This window comes from Balaenoptera acutorostrata, chromosome 5 (assembly GCF_949987535.1).
Source record: "Balaenoptera acutorostrata chromosome 5, mBalAcu1.1, whole genome shotgun sequence".
Taxonomy (NCBI): Eukaryota; Metazoa; Chordata; class Mammalia; order Artiodactyla; family Balaenopteridae; genus Balaenoptera; species Balaenoptera acutorostrata.
Genome location: NC_080068.1, coordinates 80646841 through 80669676, shown reverse-complemented (window position 1 = coordinate 80669676; position 22836 = coordinate 80646841). Strand labels below are relative to the sequence as shown.

The window sequence follows — 22836 nt, the reverse complement described above, 5'->3', positions numbered from 1 at the left end:
GCCCGCGTGCCACAACTAGAGAGCCCACGTGCCACAACTACTGAGCCCATGTGCTCTGGAGCCTGCGAGCCACAACTAGAGAGCCCGCGCACCACAACAAAAGACCCCTTATGCCGCAACGAAGATCCCACGTGCCACAACTAAGACCTGACGCAGCCAAATAAATAAATAAATAAATAAATAAATAAATAAATAAATAAATATTTTTTAATAAATTAAAAAAAATAATACTGGCAGTCACAGCCTCTCAGGGCTGCAGTTCCCAATCTGTAACACATGTGGGCTAGAGTAATATTTTTCTCAGGGCCTTCCCACCCCAAAATGCTGTGACTCTAACTTTAATCTTTATTCACAGCAGTTTAATAGCCATTTATTTGTTCTTATTGTCTCTCTCTACTAAGACTAGTAGCTTAGCCAGGGTGTCAAAACACTTCACAAATCTCACTGTAGAATGGGAGAAATTTAGCGAGGGACAGCTTAATTGACATGTTCAAGTCCCTCCTTTAATACATGTAGTCTCAGTCAGTCGTGGCGTGGCTGGCCAGCTTGGGGCAGAGAGTGATGGCCTCTTGGCAGCAGGGCCCTTGCCTGCCTACACAAGAAAAGAGAGGCCCAGGAGCTGGAGGACCATTAGCATCATAATAAAATCTGCTGGTGATTGATTGCTTACCTGTGCCAATACCATGTATGTAATCCGTGGGATAACAGCTCTTAGGTTCTTAAGATGCATGTACTTAAGGAATCACAAATAGTGGAGTCTCTACAACAGGTACATGAAAGTTGACTCCCTGCCCCTGAAAATTTCCCTTGAAGTAATTGCACAGAAACCTGTCCCTAACTTTTCTTTTTTGCGTTACACTTACAGTTAATATACAACCTGGTTTTTCTAGAACAACCATAATGTCAGATCAAGGTCACTCAGAGGTTGAAAGAGGCCTGGATTACTTTGTTGTTGTTGTTTTCAAGGCTATTCATATATTAAAGAAGTAAAATAATGACAAAGCAGGATTATGAAAATTGAAGGATATTTTAAATGCTTATCTGTACAAATTTGCAATATTGCACACATGCATAAAGGTGATAAAATTTTCCTATTCTCAAGGTAAAGTATTAGTTCATAGGGAACTGCTGGTGATTTACTACAGAAACGTGGGGCTGAAGTTCAAAGCTGTGTGATGAACATTGTTTTCTTTCAATCCTGTCCGTGTAGCTCTGGGCGTATATTTGGAGATACTCGTCAAGAGTCTACATTGAGGCCCTTCATGAATGGGAAGCCCAGGTTAGTTGACCTCCTGTGTCCCATATTCCCACATTTCCTACCTGCCCCCATGATGATAGGCTTGATGACATGAATCCTGTCATATTGAAGACTTTATGGTGTGAATAAAAAAGCTTGAACTTTGAATCCTGGCTCCACCATTTACTAGTTGTGTAACCTTATATGAGTTAGTTAAGCTTGCTAAACCAGTCTCCATATTCATAAGATGGAGCTTGTAATGCTTATGTCACAGAGTTGCTGGGAAGAAAATGAAATAATGAGTGTCAAGTACCAAACACATACTGGATATTCAAGTGTCAGAAACCATCACTACCACCACCACCACACACACACACACACACACACACACACACATATCAGATCCAGAGCCCAAGTTTGGGTTTTGAACATCTGTTGAGTGTAACTACACTGCCTTCCTGGGCCCAGTGAAGAGTCCTATGCCCACAACTTCCCTGAGCTCCCGTTCACAAGTGAACTGACAGCCCCACAGCTGCAGTGACTTGGCCCCCAGGCTCTGCCTCCATTTCATCCCCTCAGCTGCCCTTGGTAAATGAAGGTGTGAGAGACAGCATGCAGCTCTGAGACACACTTCTTAGGCCACTTATGTGAGAAAACTGAGACGGAATAGGACTTTATAAGTAGAAAAGGGAATATCCAAAGGGCATTGGAGCACCTACAGTTTACAGGATGACTGTCAGCCGTTTCTTCTGGGGTCCCTGCTGTTAAGAGGGATGCACCTTAAGCCTCTGCCTGGGAAGAGCTTGTGCCGCAAAGAGAGAGAAAAAAAGATTAACTTAATAGAAGTTAAAAATTTGGGTCTGATTCCCTGGCATCTATTGTTCAGGGTCTTTAAGTGTTTGGGAAAAGAGGATTTCTGCCTGCTGGGCAGGTTTTCCTTGGTCTTTTACCTGTATAGAGCTCTGAGTTTGAAGAGCGGTGATGCCTTGCAGATCCAGCATTTCCTGGTTTATGATGGAGAAACAGCCTCCTGGCTGTCTCTAACGACTGGGTCCTATAGATCATCTTTACTTTGTAGCAGAAGAAAATTAGGAAATGGAAAGGCAAGAAAATCAAAATCATGTCACACGTTACAGTTACATAAAGTTTATAGTCAGCACCATGGACATTGAACTTGGAAACTGCAAGGAGGGTAACTTTACTGAAAATGGAAAGTTCCAAAAATGTTAAGCGATAGAGAAAAATGGTTAATTAGCTGGCATAATATATCTTCCGTTATTAATTATATAATAATTAATTGGAATAATTTGCAGCCATTTAAAAAAATCATCATGGGGACTTCTCTGGCCACCCAGTGGTTGAGACTTTGCCTTCCAATGTAGGCAGTGTGGGTTCAGTCCCTGGTCAGGGAGCTAAGATCCCACATACACAAAAATACACGCAAAATGGATTAAAGACCTAAATGTAAGGCCAGACACTATCAAGCTCTTAGAGGAAAACATAGGCAGAACACTCTATGACATAAATCACAGCAAGATCCTTTTTGACCCACCTCCTAGAGAAATGGAAATAAAAACAAAAATAAACAAATGGGACCTAATGAAACTTAAAAGCTTTTGCACAGCAAAGGAAACCATAAACAAGATGAAAAGACAACTCTCAGAATGGGAGAAAATATTTGCAAATGAAGCAACTGACAAAGGATTAATCTCAAAAATTTACAAGCAGCTTATGCAGCTCAATATCAAAAAAACAAACAACCCAATCCAAAAATGAGCAGAAGACCTAAATAGACATTTCTCCAAAGAAGACATACAGATTGCCAACAAACACATGAAAGAACACTCAACATCATTAATCATTAGAGAAATGCAAATCAAAACTACAGTGAGATATCATCTCACACCGGTTAGAATGGCCATCATCAAAAAATCTAGAAACAATAAATGCTGGAGAGGGTGTGGAGAAAAGGGAACCCTCTTGCACTGTTGGTGGGAATGTAAATTGATACAGCCACTATGGAGAACAGTATGGAGGTTCCTTAAAAAACTAAAAATGGAACTACCATACGACCCAGCAATCCCACTACTGGGCATGTACCCTGAGAAAACCATAATTCAAAAAGAGGCATGTACCACAATGTTCATTGCAGTACTATTTACAATAGCCAGGACATGGAAACAACCTAAGTGTCCATCAACAGATGAATGGATAAAGAAGATGTGGCACGTATATACAATGGAATATTACTCAGCCATAAAAAGGAACAAAACTGAGTTATTTGTAGTGAGGTGGATGGACCTAGAGTCTGTCATACAGAGTGAAGTAAGTCAGAAAGAGAAAAACAAATACCGTATGCTAACACATATATATGGAATCTAAAAAAAAAAAAAAAAAAAGGTCATGAAGAACCTAGGGGCAAGACAGGAATAAAGACACAGACCTACTAGAGAATGGACTTGAGGACACGGGGAGGGGGAAGGGTAAGCTGGGACAAAGTGAGAGAGTGGCATGGACATATATACACTACTAAATGTAAAATAGATAGCTAGTGGGAAGCAGCCGCATAGCACAGGGAGATCAGCTCGGTGCTTTGTGACCACCTAGAGGGGTGGGATAGGGAGGGTGGGAGGGAGGGAGACGCAAGAGGGAAGAGATATGGGGACATATGTATATGTATAACTGATAAACTTTGTTATAAAGCAGAAACTAACACACTGTTGTAAAGCAATTATACTCCAATAAAGATGTTAAAAAAAAACAAACAAAAAAACAGGTATGCAGATGGACATAAACTAAAATCCTGGGAAAAAAACTGAGCATCTAACACAGGTTAGATTGCTATGATTACAGCTGGCTTTTTTCTGCCCTTTTCCCAAACTTTGTATATATTTGTGCATGTGTGTGTATAATCACATCTATTTTATATATATGTATTTTACATATAAATATGTACACATACAAACATCTTTTTTTAATGAGAAAAGTTCTTTAAGCATTTGGAAAAGATTGGAGATATTTATGAGCAGAGCAGCTACAAAAGAAAAAAAAAGTTTTTATACTTAAAAAAAAGTACTTAGACTTTGTACCAAGGACTAAACTTTAAAATCCATCAATATGGAGATATTTATGAGCAGAGCAGCTACAAAAGAAAAAAAAAGTTTTTATACTTAAAAAAAAGTACTTAGACTTTGTACCAAGGACTAAACTTTAAAATCCATCAATAGATGAGTGAATTTTACACTTTATACTGCAGATGATCGTGCTTTACTGAAGTAACTAACTAGGGTCGTTCTTTTTTTGCGTAGAGATTCTAGATATCAATCACGGTTTTGTTTTCCCTTGGTTTAAATGGCGTTCCTCTTTGATCATTACTTCGCACTGGGAAAAGATATTTCCTTGTGCAAAGTAGTGGTTAGCTTCCCATAACCTCAGACAACAAAGGGCCCCTGTGTGAGGACGAAGGAATTCCTCTTGGAATACAGGGAAGGCCCCCAGCTGAATCGTATCCAAGGAAGATGCTGCAAAGCTTGCAAAGCTAGTTCGGAGAAAGGAGCCCAGCTGGAGATCTTTTCTTTCTATTCAGATATTGGCCCTGCTTGAGGGGTGGGGGTGGGGGGAAGCCCATAAAAGGAAACCCGAAAACAAGCCTGAATGCATTTACAAATTACAAGGAAAAGTTAATTCTGGCAAGCAGCCTTGGTGCCAACTCAGGCTTATCATGTTTAGAATTTATCTCCACTTGGGGAGAAACTTTGTTTTTCTTCTCATGGAAGTTAAAGAAGGCAACAGAGATGGGCTGTATGGTTTAAGTTCTGAATAAAAGCCCGTCTGTGGGTAAGTCACAGGCTGGCTCAGCCCCCCTCGGCCACCTCTGCTCTCGGCCCACCGTGAGTCCCACGTGTTGCTGCCATTAGTGTGAACTGCGAATCTCATCAAGCCGGGCCCTGAGCATGGCGTTCGCAGCCCTCTTCTACCTAACTCCTGTGGGTTTATGTGTGACCATGCTTCCTTTTCCACCACCCACAAGCCTCTTCCCCTCCAGCCACCTTCTCATGCCCTTCAACTTCTCCTCAACCTTGGGGAGGGTTTCTAGAATGACACGTAGTACCTGGGGGTGGACGCTGGCATGTCCTGGGCTTTGGGTAAATGCCAGTACCCTTCCCCCTTCTTCCCTTTGCCCTTCTTTGAACTTAAATTCCTCTTCCTCTCATAGGTACTAAAGTTCCTGGTCAATGATAGATCCTTTCGCAAAAGCCAGAAATCAGGGCAGTGATGAGAAGAAATGAGAGGTGAGGAGAGTCAGCCCTCTTCTTCATTGAAGGCCCCTCTTCACCTGTAGATTAAGAATGACGAGAAGAATAGCAGCTGCCATTTTTGTGCTTCTGCTACCTGCTTATCCTGATCCATGCATTATCTATAAACCTCACATCTGAAAAAACAAAGGCCCAGAGAGGTTGAGAGATTTGCTTGAGGCCACACAGCTATAAGTAGTGGAGCTAAAATTCAAACTCAGGAGTTTCTGAGTTCTCCAGAACTCTCCCCTCTTTTCACGACACGAAAGTGCTTTCCCAAAGGCTCAAAGACTATTAGTCACCAGCAGCACTTGCCCCCAACATCTGTGGTCAAACAGTATCAGGACATGTAAGAAAGACCCGTTTCTAGTTCCAGCGGTGGCTCCAATTGAAAACTAAACTTGGAGTAAAAATTCCACTCCATGTACAGATAACTAGTTAAATATCAAACTCAGCAAGGCTCTACTTACTAATAGACCCATGGAATGTGATCCCTTCAGGGGTTTGATGTACTTGAAAACACTGTAAAAATCACCATTTAAGAACCTGTAGACCAGTACCATCTAACAGAATTTTCTGTGATGAGAAAAATGTTCTGTGTCTACCCTGTCTGATACGATAGCCACTAGCTGCATATGGCTTTCAAGCACTTGAAATGTGGCTGGCTGATGTAACCAAGGAACTGAACTTTTAATGTACTTAATTTTTAGTAATTTAAATAGCCACCTATGGCACTAGTAGTTACCATATTGGGCTGTGTGGCTCTAGAATATTCTGACAGGTTGATTGCTGGTCCCCACATTTTCATGATGCTTTGCCTCTAAACTCTATTATGTCACTGGATCGTAATTATTTGTTTTTGTTTTGCCCACCCCACCAGGCTGTAAGCAGTTCATCCTGCTAAATCATCTCTTTTTAGCACATGACCTGGCCCACGGTACTAGGAATTAAATAATTATTGTAGGTTAAATAAGTGGATGGGAGTCAGCTTTTTTCAAAAGCATCATTGTTATTGCTTGCTATCATCTGGTTTACCCTTTCTCATGACTTTGCTCTTAGGACTAAATTGGTTCCCAAATCTTCAGATAAAGCCCAGACTGCTTACTCGTGAGCACATCTTTCTTTCCTCAAAGGAAATCACTTCTTTCACTGATTATTTTGGTTATTTGCCTCAGTTTCTCTAAATGAATGTTTCTATTACCATTTCTTGATTTTTTTTTTTTAAAGTGTTTCAGACATTATATATTCCAGTGTGGTAAAAGATGGTTCAGCTTCCACCCCCTGCCCCACACACATAAGAAATGTTCCCACTCCCTACTGAACGCCCCCCTCCAGTTTTAGTTAGATGAATAACTAGTATTTATTATAACTATGTAAATGCAGTTCACAGCTAAGCCAGGTAGGGAATTATATTTCCTTTCCTGAACATCTTTTTCTCTGGAGGTAACAAATGGCTCCTTTTTTTCATCTGTTCAGTATTCTACATCCTTACCACTGATTGGACCCCAAAGTCTTTCCCTATTGTATATATCTTTCTCTTTGGGACACTTCAGTGATTCTATCAATTTCATCTCTTAAAAGAAAACTGCCCAGAGCCTTCTCGTCTTCTCCAGTCAGAATGAGCTGTCCTCCAGGCTGTGCGCATTGCTGGCATTCTGGGATCTCCCATCACCATCGTCCTGGGGGTTACTTTTTTCTCTCTCCTGTGTTTAATGCCCTATTTCCTGTATTCCTTGCCTTCCGCTCTTGGTTTGCTACCTCATTTGTTTGTTACATCTTCTAATAGTCTCCTTCCCAGCAGGGGAAGGTATATGAATGGTAACATTTTTGAGACTTTTCTTATCTGAAAATGTCTTTATCGTACCCTCTCACTTCATTGGTAGTTTGGCCAAGTTTAGAATAGTGTGTGTGTGTGTGTGTGTGTGTGTGTGTGTGTGTGTGTGTGTAAGTCTAAAACCATTCTGATCCCCAGCTCTTTGTATATGATCAGTTTTTTCTTTCTTGAAGCCTGTAGGAGCTTTACTTTTATGTCAGTTCTATTTAATTCTTCATGTCTTTATCTCCTTTGCGAATTTATATGAGATTTCCTCATGTTTTTCTTCTAGACTCTCCATTGAAATATTCATTTTTGCTGTCTTGTTTTAATTTCCAAGAACGTTTTATTGTTGTTCTCTCATTATTTTTTTATTGAAGTATAGTTGATTTACAGTGTTTCAGGTGTATACTCAGTTATATGTGTGTGTGTGTGTGTGTGTGTGTGTGTGTATGTTTTTAGATTCTTTTCCATCATAGGTTATTACAACATACTGAATATAGTTCCCTGTGCTATACAGTAGGTCCCTGTTGTTTATCTATTTTATATATAGTAGTCTGTGTCTGTTAATCCCAAATTCCAAATTTATCCCTCCCCTCCCTTTCTCCTTTGGTTTGTTTTCTATGTCTGTGAGTCATTTTCTATTTTGTAAATAATTTCATTTGTATCATTTTTTTTAGATTCCACATATAAGTGATATGATATTTGTCTTTGACATTTCACATACAAGCAATATCATATGATATTTGTCTTTCTCTGTCTGGCTTACTTCACTTAGTATGATAATCTCTAGGTCCATCCATGTTGCTGCAAATGGCATTATTTCATTTTTTATGGTTGAATAGTATTCCGCTGTATGTATGCACCACATCTTCTTTATCCATTCCTCTTTCAATAGACATTTAGGTTGCTTCCATGTCTTAGCTATTGTAAACAGTGCTGCAGTGAGCATTGGGGTGCATGTATCTCTTTGAGTTAGAGTATTCTCCAGATATATGCTCAAGACTGGGATTGCTGATCCCATGGTAACTCTGTCTGGTTTTTTAAGGAACCTCCATGCTGTTCTCCATGATGGCTGCACCAATTTATGTTCCCACCAACAGTGTAGGAGGGTTCCCTTTTCTCTGCACCCTCTCCTCCGCTGAAGTCTTGAACCCCTCAAAGTCATCCACGAGGGCTGGGATCAACTTTTTCCACACTCTTGTGTATGTTGATATCTTGACATCTTCCCGTGGATCACAAATGTTCTTAATGGCATCTAGAATGGTGAATCCTTCCCAGACTTTTCAATTGACTGTGCCCAGATCCCTCAGAGCAATCACTGTCTATGGTAGTTATAGCCTTTCAAGTCATATTTCTTAAACAGTAAGACTAGAAAGTCAAAATTACTTTTTGATCCATGGGCTGCAGAGTGGATGTTGTGTTAGCAGACATGAAAACAACATTAATCTCATTGGACATCTCCATCAAAGCTCTTGGGTGACCAGGTGCATTGTCAATGAGCAATAATGTTTTGAAAGGAATCTTTTTTTCGGAGCAGTAGGTCTCAACAGTGGGCTTAAGATAGTCAGCAAACCATATTGTAAACAGATGTGCTGTCCTCCAGACTTTGTTGTTCCATGTATAGAGCACAGGCAGAGTAGATTGAGCATAACTTTTGAGGGCCCTAGGATTTTCGGAATGGTAAATGAACATTGGCTTCACCTTAAAGTCACCAGCTGCGTTAGCCCCTAATAAGGGAGGCAGCCTGTCCTTTGAAGCTTTGGAGCCAAGCATTGACTGCTCTCTAGCTATGCCGTCTTAAATGGCATCTTCTTCCAATGTAAGGCTGTTTCATCTATGTTAAAAATCTGGTGTTAAGTGTAGCCACCTTCATTAAGTGTCTTGGCTGGATCTTCTGGATAACTTGCTGCAGCTTCTACATCAGCACTTGCTGCTTCTCCTTGCACTTTTATGTGATGGAGACGGCTTCTTTCCTAAACCTCATGAACCAGCCTCTGCCAGCTTCAAACTTTTCTTCTGCAGCTTCCTCACCTCTCTCAGCCTTCACAGAATTGAAGAGAATTAGAGCCTTGCCTTGGGTTAGGCTTTGGCTTAAGGGACTGTTGTGGCTGATTTGATCTTCTACTCAGACCACTACAACTTTCTCCATATCAGCAATAAGCCTGTTTCACTTTCTTATCATTCGTGTGTTCACTGGAGTAGCATTTTTAATTTCCTTCAAGAACTTTTCCTTTGCATTTACAACTTGGCTAACTGGTGCAAGAAGCCTAGCTTTCAGCCTATCTGAGCTTCTGGCATGCCTGCCTCACTAAGCTTAATCATTTCTAGCTTTTGATTTAAAGTGAGAGATGTGTGGCTCTTCCCTTCACTTGAACACTTAGGGACCACTGTAAGGTTATTAACTGGCCTAATTTCAATATTGTTGTGTCTCAAGGAATGGGGAGGCCTGAAAAGGGGAGAATGGGGAACAGCTGGTTGGTGGAACAGTCAGAACACACGAACATTTATCAATTAAGTTCGCTGTCTCACATGGCTGCGGTTTGTGGCACTGCAAAACAGTTACAATAGTAACATCAAAGATCACTAATCACAGATCACTGTAACAAATATAATAATAATGACAACATTTGAAATAATGTGAGAATTACCAAAATGTGACACAAAGACACTCACAAAGTGAGCAAATGCTGTTGGAAAAATGGTGCCAATAGACTTGCTCAGCTCAACGCAGGGTTGCCACAAACCTTCAACTTGTAAAAACAAAACAAAACAAAAAACATGCAATAGTTACGAAGCAGAATAAAACAAGGTGTGCTGGGACTTCCCTGGTGGTCCAGTGGTAAAGAATCCGCCTTACAATGCAGGGGATACAGGTTCAATCCCTGGTCAGGAAACTAAGATCCCACATGACGCGGGACAGCTAAGCTCACGCACCACAACTGCTGAGCTTGCACGCCTCAACTAGAGAGCCTGCATGCCACACACTACAGAGCCCACGCACTCTGGAACCTGCGCACCACAACTACAGAGCCCACGCATCCTGGAGCCCTTGTGCCACAACTAGAGAAAACCCGCACGCCACAACTAGAGAGAAGCCCATGCACTGCAATGAAGAGCCCACGCACCGCAACAGAAGATCCCGTGTGCCACAACTAAGACCCAATGCAGTCAAAAATAAATAAATGAATAATAATAAATAATAATAAAACGAGGTGTACCTACACTGTAATCCAAGGCAGAAAGTGATCAGAGCCGTCCAAACAGTTAAAGATTCTGTGGAAATTAAAAGAATGTAGTAATTACCTTTAGGTGGGATTTTTTTTAAATCTTCATGGAGTTTTGAAGGATCAGTAGAATTCTGCAAAATACCAGTGGGCGTGGAGGCATGCCAACTGGGGGGAACAATATGTGCAAAGGTATAGGAATAAGAAAAAGTGTATATAGACATGTTTAGAAAACAGTGAAAAATCCAGGTTGGCTGGAAATAGTAGTGGCTAGAGGAGTTTCAGGGATAATCTAGGAAGGCCAATTGGTACCATATTGTGGCAGGTCTTGAATGCTTAGCTGGGGACATTAAAGATTGGTAGGCAATGCAGAGCCAGTTAAGGCTTCTTAAAGGGGAGTGACTTGTTGAGAGCTATTCTTTGCACACCTAGCTCCATCTCATTCTTTGGGTCCCAGTTTAAGTGCTCCCTCTTCAAAGGTCCATCCCTCACTCTAAGGAGGTTCTCACTTGTAACTCCGAATTGCCACATCCCGTTGGTTTCCTACAAAACACTTGTAGGAAAGTTGTAATATCTGTCTACCAACCACATGGCAAGTTCCAAGTTCTTTAAACACCAGCCAATCCAGAATATTCACTCTCCCGCACATAGGGCTGTCATTCTGTAGGGCACACAGCATGGTGACCCATTCACTGCAGTTTAGTGGTGCCTGACACACAGTAGGGGTTGAATTATCTGGTGACTAAATAATACCCCATCCTTTCCTGACTTCTCTTTGTCACATTCCCTCTGCCTAAAAGGCCCTCCCTCCACACTTCACCATCATCATTTTTCTATCTGCCACAGTTCTTCCCATCTTTCTATGAATGCATAGTTCAGGTGCTGTCAGCCCAGTTACATAACCTCCCAATCCTGAACCCCCTCAGCTCTTGTGTTCCTTTGATGGCATTACGTGCACCCTGCCTAATATTTTAGTGATTTGTAACCTAACCTTTTCTTGTCTCCTTGCCCTTCCCAATAGATGGCTAGCTCCCTGAAGGCCTGGACTTTGTCTTTCTCGTGGCTTCCTTTTCAAATAATATTTGAGTTGAATTCTAAGTACTTGGTAAAAATTAAGAATAACATTTATGTGACATTTGAGCAATGTATTAGATTTCAAGGAATTATTAAACAGTAAGAAGTAATACTGAGTGAAAAGACATTGCTGACAGAATATGAAATTGAATTTCCAAAAGGATATAACCATTCTAATGTTATATGATAAATTTAAGGCAGAATTGATTATCCCAAAATGTAGTTTACTTGGGAGTGGTCTAAGAGCATTTCTCTAAAAAGTTTTGTCTATGTATAGTGAATTATTCTAATAATCACAGAGAAGTTGGTAAAAATCTGAACATTTGCTTTACTTTCTCAAATTGTATACCTCGTTATTTTCATTATAAGCAGAGCTATTTTCTAAATTAAGTATTTTATTGAAATATTATGCATATATTCATTGAAACTTTGATTGTTTGATATGTCTCCAAGAAGTAAATTCCTTGCATTATTTTTCTGCTTAGTTAAAACTTTACCCATCAGAGAAGAGGTGTATTGTCATGTAATGTTTATCAGCAGCAATAACTAACAATAGCTTCTGGTTATTGAACAATTCCAACATGCCCAGCATGTGATAAGCAGCTTTCCTGTTGTGTCATTTAAATCTCACTATAATATGTTATAGATGAAACACTGACATTTGGGTAAATTGTTAATTGATCATTAACTGAGTATCAGGAGTTGGGCTGCAAACTCAGGCTGGCAAATTTCAAAGCCCTTGCCTGCCTGGGCTAAATGTTCTAGGCCAGGAATTCTGTTCCCACACATCACTGCCTGGGCCCCTCAGGAAATGCTTTCTGCTGTGGCTTTCAAGATGCAACTTGGCTGTGAAAAGGAGGCAACTTGTAGGCCTCAGTTTTCAACTTTCTTTTTTTTTTTTTTTGGTTGCAGGAAGAGAAGTTAAACTTCTAGAGAAACCTGATGGACAATCTCCACAACAGGTAAGCTGTTCTTTTTTTTATGCTTTGGGAAGAAAGTCTATTCTTTCCACTCTCTGTGACATTTTCTATTATTCGGTCTTCCACTACAGTTCTTATTACCTGAAACATTAAAGCCAGTAGACAGAGCAATCCCCAAAGTCTATTCTTTCTGACTCATTCAGGTTTGAGTAGAATTCTGTTATTTCCTTTTTACTTTTGTTGTTTAGGGGATACAGTTCTAAAATGGGACAAATGGTATGACCCATACAAGTCTTCACACTGAAAGGTTTACAATATGGGGCTGAATCAAGAAGGCTGAGTGTTACCTTGTTTGAGCTCAGCTAGAAACGTGCACCTCAGGCCACTCCCAATTTTTCACCATTCTGCACATGCCCAAAAATGACCCCCAAAACACAGCAATTATTCATCTGGGACTTACAATTAAATTTTAGCCAGTAGATAAATTCACAACTATGGAATCCACAAATAATGAGGACCAATTGTACACATAAAGCACGTGGATTAACACCTGGTACATAGGAAGCTCTGTGTAAGTTTGCTGTTTTTATCGTCATCCTCATTATTCTATGTTGTTAAATATCCTGAGGGTCTTAGACACCTTTGAAAAGTTTTAGGCCCAGGGAAATGATAAGATTCAGATTTATGTCTTAGATCATGTGACTTCCATGTGGCAAATGTATTATTTTAGAAGACACAGGTGGATGCAGGAGACGAGGATTTTGCAGTAAATTCAGGTAAGAAAAAATGATAATGTTTTAGGACAAGGCAAGGGTAGTGCACACGTAGAGAAAAGAGTGGGCTTACTAAGAAAGAGAGTGTAAGTGGTAGCATCCCCTGGAATGTGGTCCGGAACCCCACCAGCCCCATTATCTGCTCACCTGTGGCCACAAGTCTCCTCCAATCTTTTCCCGAGATTACTCAGGTGCTCCTTGCCTTATGTAACATGTTGCATGACATAGTTTAATCTCATACTTTTAATACTCTATTAGTCATGTATTTATATATCTGTCTTCCTTGCTAAACTGTGAACTCTTTTCAGCTCCCTGGAATCAAGTTCAGTACCTGTACATAATAGGTGCTCAGGAAATATTTGGTGCATGAATGATGGGTGGTGAGCCCTTTAACAAACTGCAGAGATCTCTACCTCTTTGTGTCCTAGTTACTAGCAGAGTGTCTTGTCCTCAGTTAAGTGCTCAGGGATATTTGAGACCTCAGAACCATGCTCAGTCTTTTCAAGTGCAAAAACTATTTTTACTGTACTTCAAAGAAACATTGGTGACCCAATTCTGCACATATAGGGTTTTCTGCAAACATGGGACAATCTGTTTTTTCTTGTCCTCTGACCAGTCCATGCTTCCAGCCTTGAGTCCAGAAGCACATTTATAAAATAAGGTGGTTGGGTGGTAGGATATTCTCTAAGATTCGCTGAGGTTTGGGCATCTAGGATACTGGGAATTACCCAGAACTACTTCAGTGCAAGCATCCAGTCCTGAGCTGTGCTTGCTTTTAAAGCTATCATTATTTATAGCTTTACAAGACTGTATTATATAAACGTCTCTCCACGTCGCCTCCTCTGCAACTTCCTCATCATTTCCAGAACTTAACTTTTTCTAAATGCTTCAGACTTCTTCCACCTCCCAGATAAGGCTACTTATCAACATTGGAGACATACTGTGCGTTGGCGACACACCTAATTCCCATGGGGTTTCAGGGAGAATTTGGACAGAACATCACCCATTTCTATTCACAGTGTCTGAAAGTCATTAAGCCAGTGGTTAACTAATACTCTCATAGACGATGGCCATGAAGATGAGAGCAGCCCACATTTACTAAGAACCTACTACTTGCCAGTCATACTTTGCCAAGCCCATCCTGTGTGTAAGCCATGTGATTCTCATAGGAACCCTGCACAATTAGATGTTACTGTTTCCCCTGTCTAATGGTTGGCAAAGCTGAGATTCAGAGAAGTCAAGCAGCTTACTCAAGATCATCCAGCTTAGAACAGGCCAGTCCAGATTTTGACTCCAGAGTCCACTCCCTTAATTACAGTAGACAGACTGTCTTCTGTGTCCTGGATCTTAAAATTCTTCCTCCTCTTCTTCTAAACCCATATATGATTTTATACATGTACTTTGACCAGTCCTTCTGTTAACGTGGCCGTAAAAATGAAATCAATCATGCTCTAATGCAAGGGTGTCTCGGATGTTTTTAAGCAGATTCCCTACTAAAGATTGGTGACGCTGAGCTTCCAATCAGCCAGAGTCAAGATCAGCCCACCAAGCTGAGTTGAGATGAGTTTTGTCAGATGATACAGTTACTATGGTGGTCAAGAGTATGAAGGAAGGGGGCCACTGAATCCCACATGAAAAAGACATAGAACTGCACGTGTTAAGTGAAAACACGTCATCTTCACTTCAAATTTTTTAAATCCTCTTCTCAAATAAACTCTGTTTGTACCATCTGAAGACTCTCCAAAGTGTACTTGTGCATATTCCCTGAAACTAAAAAACACCCAGAAGGTCATGGCCTGCCCCCATCTTCAGTTGGGTCTGAATCTTGGTGCTGTGGTCATTTATCCCTGATAATGGTCTGGTTTGGTTTGGTTTTCAATGATATGGTATATTGGTTCATCAGTGAACAAGATTCTACCCAAGTAGTAGAATTCAGGGTAAATACCTAATCCCGTATCATTGATGATAAATTGTCATTTTAAGTCAGATTGTGTACGTGATTAGTTGAGCTCTCTATAACGTCTCTTTCACTTCAGAGCTGTCTGTGATAATTTGCATGACTTCCTCAAGGCTTACTTCAAAAGCAATTGATAAGCACATGGTGATATCTGGATTATCGACTCTAAGAGTTTTAGATATTTGTCTTAAACTGTTGAATTAGAGACTCACTGAAGGATTTAGGGGCATATTAAAAATAAACTTCCTGCCACTACATTGATAATGGGGAGTGGGTTAATACGGCCAGGTGCCCATGTGAATAATAGGAGATACCCTTTGTATTTTAGCAGACATGAGGAACATCGAAACATATATTAACCACTGTCACCCACACGCGTGAATGATGTTGAGTACTTTCACGAGATTACTAAAAATAGTGCGAAGGTCCATGTATCCCCTATACTTTCTCCAGTGGCAGTTTTAGAATATATATAGGAAGAGTTTAAGAGCTTGGAAGGGAAGATAGGAGACTTGTCTGGAAGTTACATTACACAGCAAGCAGACTGATTTTGGGTGGGAAAGGGAAGAGAGCTTGATGGAGTTGATGGAGGGGCTAAAGTCCCTTCCCCAGCCACTGTGGACACCCCCTCCCATGTCAGATATGCAACAAGCAGCAACCTATACAATAGATAATACCAATTTTTGCAGAGTCCAATACTGTTATTGTATATTAATAACTTAGCTAGAAAGCCTTTGACCAGGATATTATTTGTATTAGGCAAGGTCCAGCCAGGAATGGGAACTCTTCCTTTCAGACAGAGGGACGTTATAATCAGTGGGTTATGTGGGTATTGGAAGAGCTGGGAAACCAAATGAGATGGTGAGGCAACGCAGAGATGGGCAAGGCGGGGAGACGTTACCACCACAGGATGAGACACAGAACCAGATGCTGGGGCAATGGCTGGAGCCGTGGTGAGGCACCACGGTTCTTTCTGGCACCATGGAGGGCGGGGCTCTTGGGCATCTGTTGCTGTGCAGGAGATTTGGCCACTACCAGGATGAACAGCATACTGTCCAAAGTAGAGAGAAAGGGAAACATACCCTGACATCCCCCATCCTCCCCCTCTAGTCTTCCACCAGCACCTTCCACTGGTGGGACTACCCAGATCCCGAGGGCAAGGGTTCCTCAGCATTACGGTGCCTTGAGAAACTGAGTGGGCGAGGGGCAGGGACCAGTCTAAGAGCAGACAGGCAGTGGACCAGCCCAATGTCTTGGGTTTGTTTCATCTATTCCTCAGTTAGTAAACATTTAGGTTGTCCAGGTTGATCCCATATTATTGGGCACGTGGTTTATTGTAACTTTTTCCTGTTATAACGCCCATAGAGAAGGATAAAAGAACATAAATTAAAAACTGTTAAAAAGCAAATTCTGAAAAACAGACAAAATTTTTAGAAACTTAACAGGATTGTAAACTGCACCGATTGGGAGTGCAACTGGCAGTAGTGACTACAGGTATTAGTTTCGGCCAGCTTGGTTTGGGCCATATCATCAGTCACCAAAAGGGGCCAGTGGTAATTGTAGCCATCTCACTGTTGCCAGGAACTCCCCAAGCCACAAGCGTTCTTAGGGTGTTAGTCCTTCCCCTTTAAGTAGAGCTCACCTAGACCAACCAGCAACAGAGCAAAACAAAGAGACCTGCCTGCTTTCATTTCCATAAAGCCGTAAAGCAGGAACTCTCAAAGTGTGGTCCCCAGAGGGCAGCGTTAGCACCGCCTGGGAGCTTGTTAGAAATGCGAGTTATCGGCCGGCACAGACCCAGGAGGATGCCTTATGGACCCCGTGCCCTCTGCCTCTCGAAGTGCTTACCAGGATCCCCGCCCCGTCACCCATACACCCTAGTCTTTATTCAATAATGAGCTGCATCTCATCTGATCCAGACAGGAGCCTACTCCCAGGAATTTACAGTCCAGAGAATAGCGGCATAGCTTCTCAAACTTTCCCTAGAACTGTTCCCACCAAGAGTACAGGAAGAAGGAACTGGTCCAGAGGGCTGACCATAAGCTACCAACAGAATTTGAAATTTTCTGCAGAGCAGAAATTGAGACACAGAAGTAGAGAAAAAACGTATGATCACCAAGGGGGGAAAGCGGCGGGGGGTGGGGGTGGGGGTGTGATGAACTGGGAGACTGGGATTGACATGTATACACTGATGTGTATAAAGTGGAGGACTAATAAGAACCTGCTGTATAAAAAAATAAATAAAATTAAATTAAAAAAAAATAAATTTATATGAAATTGCAAAGAGCTAAAAATATCCAAAAACATCTTTTAAGAAAACAAGATAGAAGAACTTTCTCTGTTATTACATATTGCAAACCTAGAGTAATAAGAACAGTGGTTTTGGCAAAAGTAGATCAATGACACAGAATAGAGAGCTTAGTATCAGCACTAAGTATAAATGGATACTTGACTTTTTACACAAATATTACTGCAGATAAGTGTAAAAAACTCACAAAATTTAAATAAACTATGCAGGCATAATTGCTATCAATATTTTTTTCAAGTAAACAACAACAAGAAAAAAAAGATGAATGATAACTCTGTTCAACAACCCTCACAGAATTTGTCTTCTTCTTCTATTCTGTTATAGCTACTGTCACGGGCTTATATCAGGTTTTTTTCCCTTCTTTACATTCACTTTCCTCTCTCTCTAAAAAAAAAAAAAAATGCCTTCTGTTTAATTCTAATAATTCATGCAAATTTTGCCTTTTCAAACACAATATTCTGAATTTATTTTAAATTAAAAATAATGGACTTCTTCCACAAAAACTTTCAAATTGGGCCATATTTATTTTATAGCTTATCTTTACCTCCTAGTTCATGGCCACTTACCCTCATCCAGAAGATGGGCCCCCAAGACCAGCTCACACCATGGGCAGCACACGGGGCCTGGGGCAGCACAAGGATGGCCATAGGGAAGGAGCAGTGAAACGGGCAGGTCCAGCAGCATCAGAGCTAACACGGGAGAAACTGAACCCCTCCACACCCCATAGGCTCCTTCCTCCTGCAGCCTCTTCCACAGAATTATTGTCCAGAAAGACAGATCCCATTTGTGTGAAAAGAGGCGTCTATAGAATTGCCAGAGTTTTTTGACCCCGCCATGGTCTGGCCAGACTACAGAATAAATCCCATGCCCAGCCAGAGCTGGAGGAAACCCTGCCATAAGGTGGTGCCGTGGCCACCAGGACTTAACACAATAATTGTCGGAATATTTACCACATCACCTACTCCCTAACTTCACCACATGGCAAAGCACCTACACTATTTGTGCCTTTAATTCTGTGTTTGAGGCCTTTCCCATACCAAGTCCTTCCCTTGAAATTAAATTAAATAACCACTATATACTGCCATCTGGTGGCCAATAGATGAAACCACACCTATGAAATTCTATCAGAGCCCAAATCAAGAGGATCCAGTTCCCTTTTGCAAAAGCTAATGGATCACAAGCTGCTTCTTATTGTGTAATGCAGTGGACTCAGAAAACAACAAAACCTACAAGAGGTATTATATTAATATAGTATGAAATATATAAATATTATGTAATAAGTAATATATAATCAGGAAGTATTAATAATCATGAAAACAATAACAACAGCAGCATTAATAATAGCCACACTGTACCACTTTCTAGCTTTTATGTCCATTTACTTCTCTATAAAATACTGGCTCCCAACCTTTGTGCAGTGTTGGTGGGAATGTAAATTGGTGCAGCCACTATGGAAAACAGTATGGAAGAGCCTCAAAAAATTAAAAATAGAGCTACCATATGACCCAGCAATTCCACTCCAGGGTGTATATCCAAAAAAGAAAATAAAACACTAATTCGAAAAGATCTATGCACCCCAATTTTCATAGCAGCACTATTTACAATAGCCAAGATATGGAAACAACCTAAGTGTCCATCAACAGAAGAATGGATAAAGAAGGTGTGATATATATAATGGAATATTATTCAGCCATAAAAAAAGAATGAAATTTACATTTACTCATTTACAACAACATGGACGGACGTAGAAAGTATGATGCTTAGTGAAAGAAGTCAGACAGAGAAAGACAAATACTGATATATAAATATATCGTATGACATATCATATGACAAATATCATATATATGATATCATATATATGTGGAATCTAAAAAATAAAACCAATGAATATAGCAAAACAGAAACAGACTCACAGATACAGAAAACAAACTAGTGGTTACCAGTGGGGAGAAGGAAGGGGGGAGGGGCAGGACAATGGTATGGGATTAAAACTATTATGTATAAAATAGATAAGCAATGAGGATATATTGTACAGCACAGGGAAATATAACCATTATTTTGTGATAACTTTAAATGGAGTACAATCTATAAAATATTGAATCACCGTACTGTACACCTGAAGCTAATGTAATATTGCAAATCAACTACTCTTCAATTAAAAAAATAATAGGGAATTCCCTAGTGGTCCAGTGGTTGGGACTCGGCACTTTCACTGCCATGGCCTGGGTTCATTCCCTGGTCAGGGAACTAAGATCCCACAAGCCGCGTGGTTCAGCCAAAATAATAATAATTACTGGTTTCCATCTTAAAGGATTATTGTAAAATTGAAATGAAATTTCTTAAAACAGTGCTTGATGCATATTAAACACTCAAATGTTAACTACTTGTAATCATTAATAAGTACTGGCAGGATGCCAAACATTACAGTAAATGCCATACATACTTTTATCTCATTTAAATTTCAAAACAATCCTGATAAGCAGGAACTGTTATCATTCCCATTTTGCAGATTAGACAGCTAAAGGTCACAGAGGCTAAGAAATCTGCCTAGAGGTCACAAAGCTAATAAATGGTGGAGGTAGAGTTGGAACCCACAACTCTGGCCCTAAATTACTCATTAAACCACTGTGCTGACTTGCTGGTGTGATAAATCTTCTCAGATGCTTATACGACTTGCCTCACGCACATACTCCAACCCCGCCCCCCCACACACACACACTCTCTCCCTCTCTCTCTCTCTCTCTCTCCCTCTCCCTCTCCCTCTCCCTCTCTCTCTCTCTCTCTCTCTCTCCCTCTCCCTCTCCCTCCCTCCCTCTCTCTCTCTCTCCCAGCGCATCCCAGTAAATGAGGTCCAGAAGGTGCACCTCCTCCTCCCTCAGAGTCCCCCTGACCTGAGTCTTTGCCCCTCCCAGGGAAGTTGCTGTTACACACACTCTCCCCATCTCAAGGCTCCAGGGCGTTGGTCAGCAGGACCCTATGGCAAAGAAGCCAAGGAGACCTTTTCAAAGAGCTGCAGACCTAAGGGAATGAGATGAGAACTTGGGGCCTGAAGGAAGGAAACAGGAGGAGAAGCTTTGTGCATTCAGTCAGGATCATGGGTTGGGGTGATTGTGGACTTGGGACCCAAATGCAGCCCATCAGTATTGGGATGGGGTAGTTCACACACCACTGAGCAGAGCTCCCCACCTGCAAAACAGTGATATTGGTGCCTGCCTTGTCTCGGTGTTCAATGATAAAGGTGTGTGAGCCAAGTCAGAGAGAGGGTCAGGAGGGGAGGAACCTTCCTTCGCTGATTCAGCATTTCGATTGTTAGATTTGGAAGAGAGCTTTGATGTCATGGACTCATTGGGCAGATAAAGGAACTGAGGAATCAGGAGATTACACAACTTTCCCACATCCACATGGTTGATGATGAAGCCACTGCTGGAAGGTGGATTTCTCACACCTGGCACAGACTTTGCCTGGCTGAGTTCACCAAAACACCAACCACCACCTGGCAATAATTAGTTTGGGGCGTAAAACCCCTCCTGATAATTAGGACTGTCATGACAGTTGTTTTTCCCAGAGGTCCACAAAACACAAGTTCTGTTGGTTGTTAATATCTTTTATGGGGAAAAAAAAAATTCTGTGGTCAAATAATTTTGGGAAATACTGAGTTAAACAAGGTGAAATCGTTCTTTTTCATAACTATGAATGTGTTCATCTTTCATCTCTGCTGTTTCCAAACCTGTTTGACCACGGAACCCTTTGGCAGGGATGGGGGTGGACATTTGAACACACCTCTGCACAAATATTCCATCAAACCCAGTTCTAAGTGCTGCTGATACATATATGGTAGCACATTGACTATTGGGAGTGCATCGAATGGACTGTTTGATGGTGCTGATAATAACAGTCTTCTTATAGTCTCTCCAGTTCTCCAAAATCACTGAAGTTCAGCCTCTTTAGGAGAAAAGGGAACACACCAGAAAATTTTGTCCCAGAGAGTTTTCAAAGCCTTCCCGGAAAGGAGGATATGATTCTGCTGAGGAAAGAGATTGGGTCGTAGTCAAGAATTATCTTCTTGTCCTTTTTCCACTATAGATTCAATACTGTCTATGGAGTTGGGCAGGCAGTCTTTAATTTCTTTTATAAAGCACCTAGTGGTTTCTTCAGTGTGTGGTAATTATTTTTATCCAATCCGCTTGAGTCTAAGAGGTCAGTACCCAGAAGTGACTCACTACCTATTTTTCAACTTCACCTGCTGGCCAGATTAAGGTGAAATCCTGGACTGTTTTCTAAACACTGGCAAGTTGGTTTTTCAAAACGGAGTTGAAATTTAAGTGTTTAATTTTATCGTGTCTCTTCCAAACACTTCAACTTCCATCAACTCAAACCACTTGCCAGCAGCTGCTCTGAAAGCTCATTCATTGACTAGAGCCCTCGAAGCAGGATGTCCTTGACCCTTGGAACTACATAACTGTAATTCCCAAGCTGGGAAGAGGAACCACGGTTCCTCCCATCTCTCTCAGCTCGTGTCATGCACTTGGCTTTTGGTTTTGGACCACTGGGTGGAGTGAGATTTGATTATGGAAAAGGGTAAACCTTCTACTGGAATAATTTATAAAAGCTCATACTCACCATTCATTCATTCGCACCTGTCACTCACCAGTCATTCCTTCATTTGAATAGCAGGTGTGACGTGCTCCAAGCAAGCTGGATGCTGCCCTGGCTTAGGCATTGCCTGCGAGGGGCTTGTGTTCAGTAAGGGAGGCCAACAGCTGATGAACACCAGTGCCCTAGACTATAAGTCCCCGTCTGAGATGGGGCAGCCCAAGGACAGGAAGCATCTTTGCCTTCAGTGTTGTAGTGCCTGGGGCTGGGTATTGAGGAAAGGTCTTTAGTACGTACTCAGAATGACAACTAAATCCAGAAAGGCCAGTGGGCTTTTGATGAGCTCCTTTCCAAGACCTTTCTCCATGTGCTTCTTTATAGGGAATAGCTTAATAGCAATGGTTTCCTGTAGGTAACGGGTCCTAGCCTGGGGACAAGCAGAACAGAACTGACATCAGATTAGTGCTTTTTTTTTTTTCAAACTTCCCACTTTTTTTTTTTTCCTTTTAACTTTTGATTTTGACATCATATCAGACTTACTGAAGAGTTGCAAGAAAAGTACAAAGGACCCTCATAAAGTCACAATCCGCAAATGTTAGCATTTGCTTTATTTTTCTCTCTCTCTACACATACACACAT

General features: G+C 41.1%; 1 protein-coding gene across 4 annotated transcripts in view; it reads left to right on the top strand.

Moving 5' to 3' along the window:
• C5H4orf19 (chromosome 5 C4orf19 homolog) overlaps positions 1-22836 on the top strand; it is an 84870-nt gene that overhangs the window by 54315 nt on the left and 7719 nt on the right. Inside the window, exons 2-4 of one of the 4 annotated variants that reach the window (XM_057546231.1) lie at positions 1211-1279; positions 5454-5529; positions 12559-12608. The gene's annotated coding sequence lies outside the window, so the exon portion shown is untranslated. The remainder of the gene's footprint in view (positions 1-1210; positions 1280-5453; positions 5530-12558; positions 12609-22836) is intronic. The other 3 variants (XM_057546230.1, XM_057546233.1, XM_057546232.1) reach the window with 3 other exon arrangements.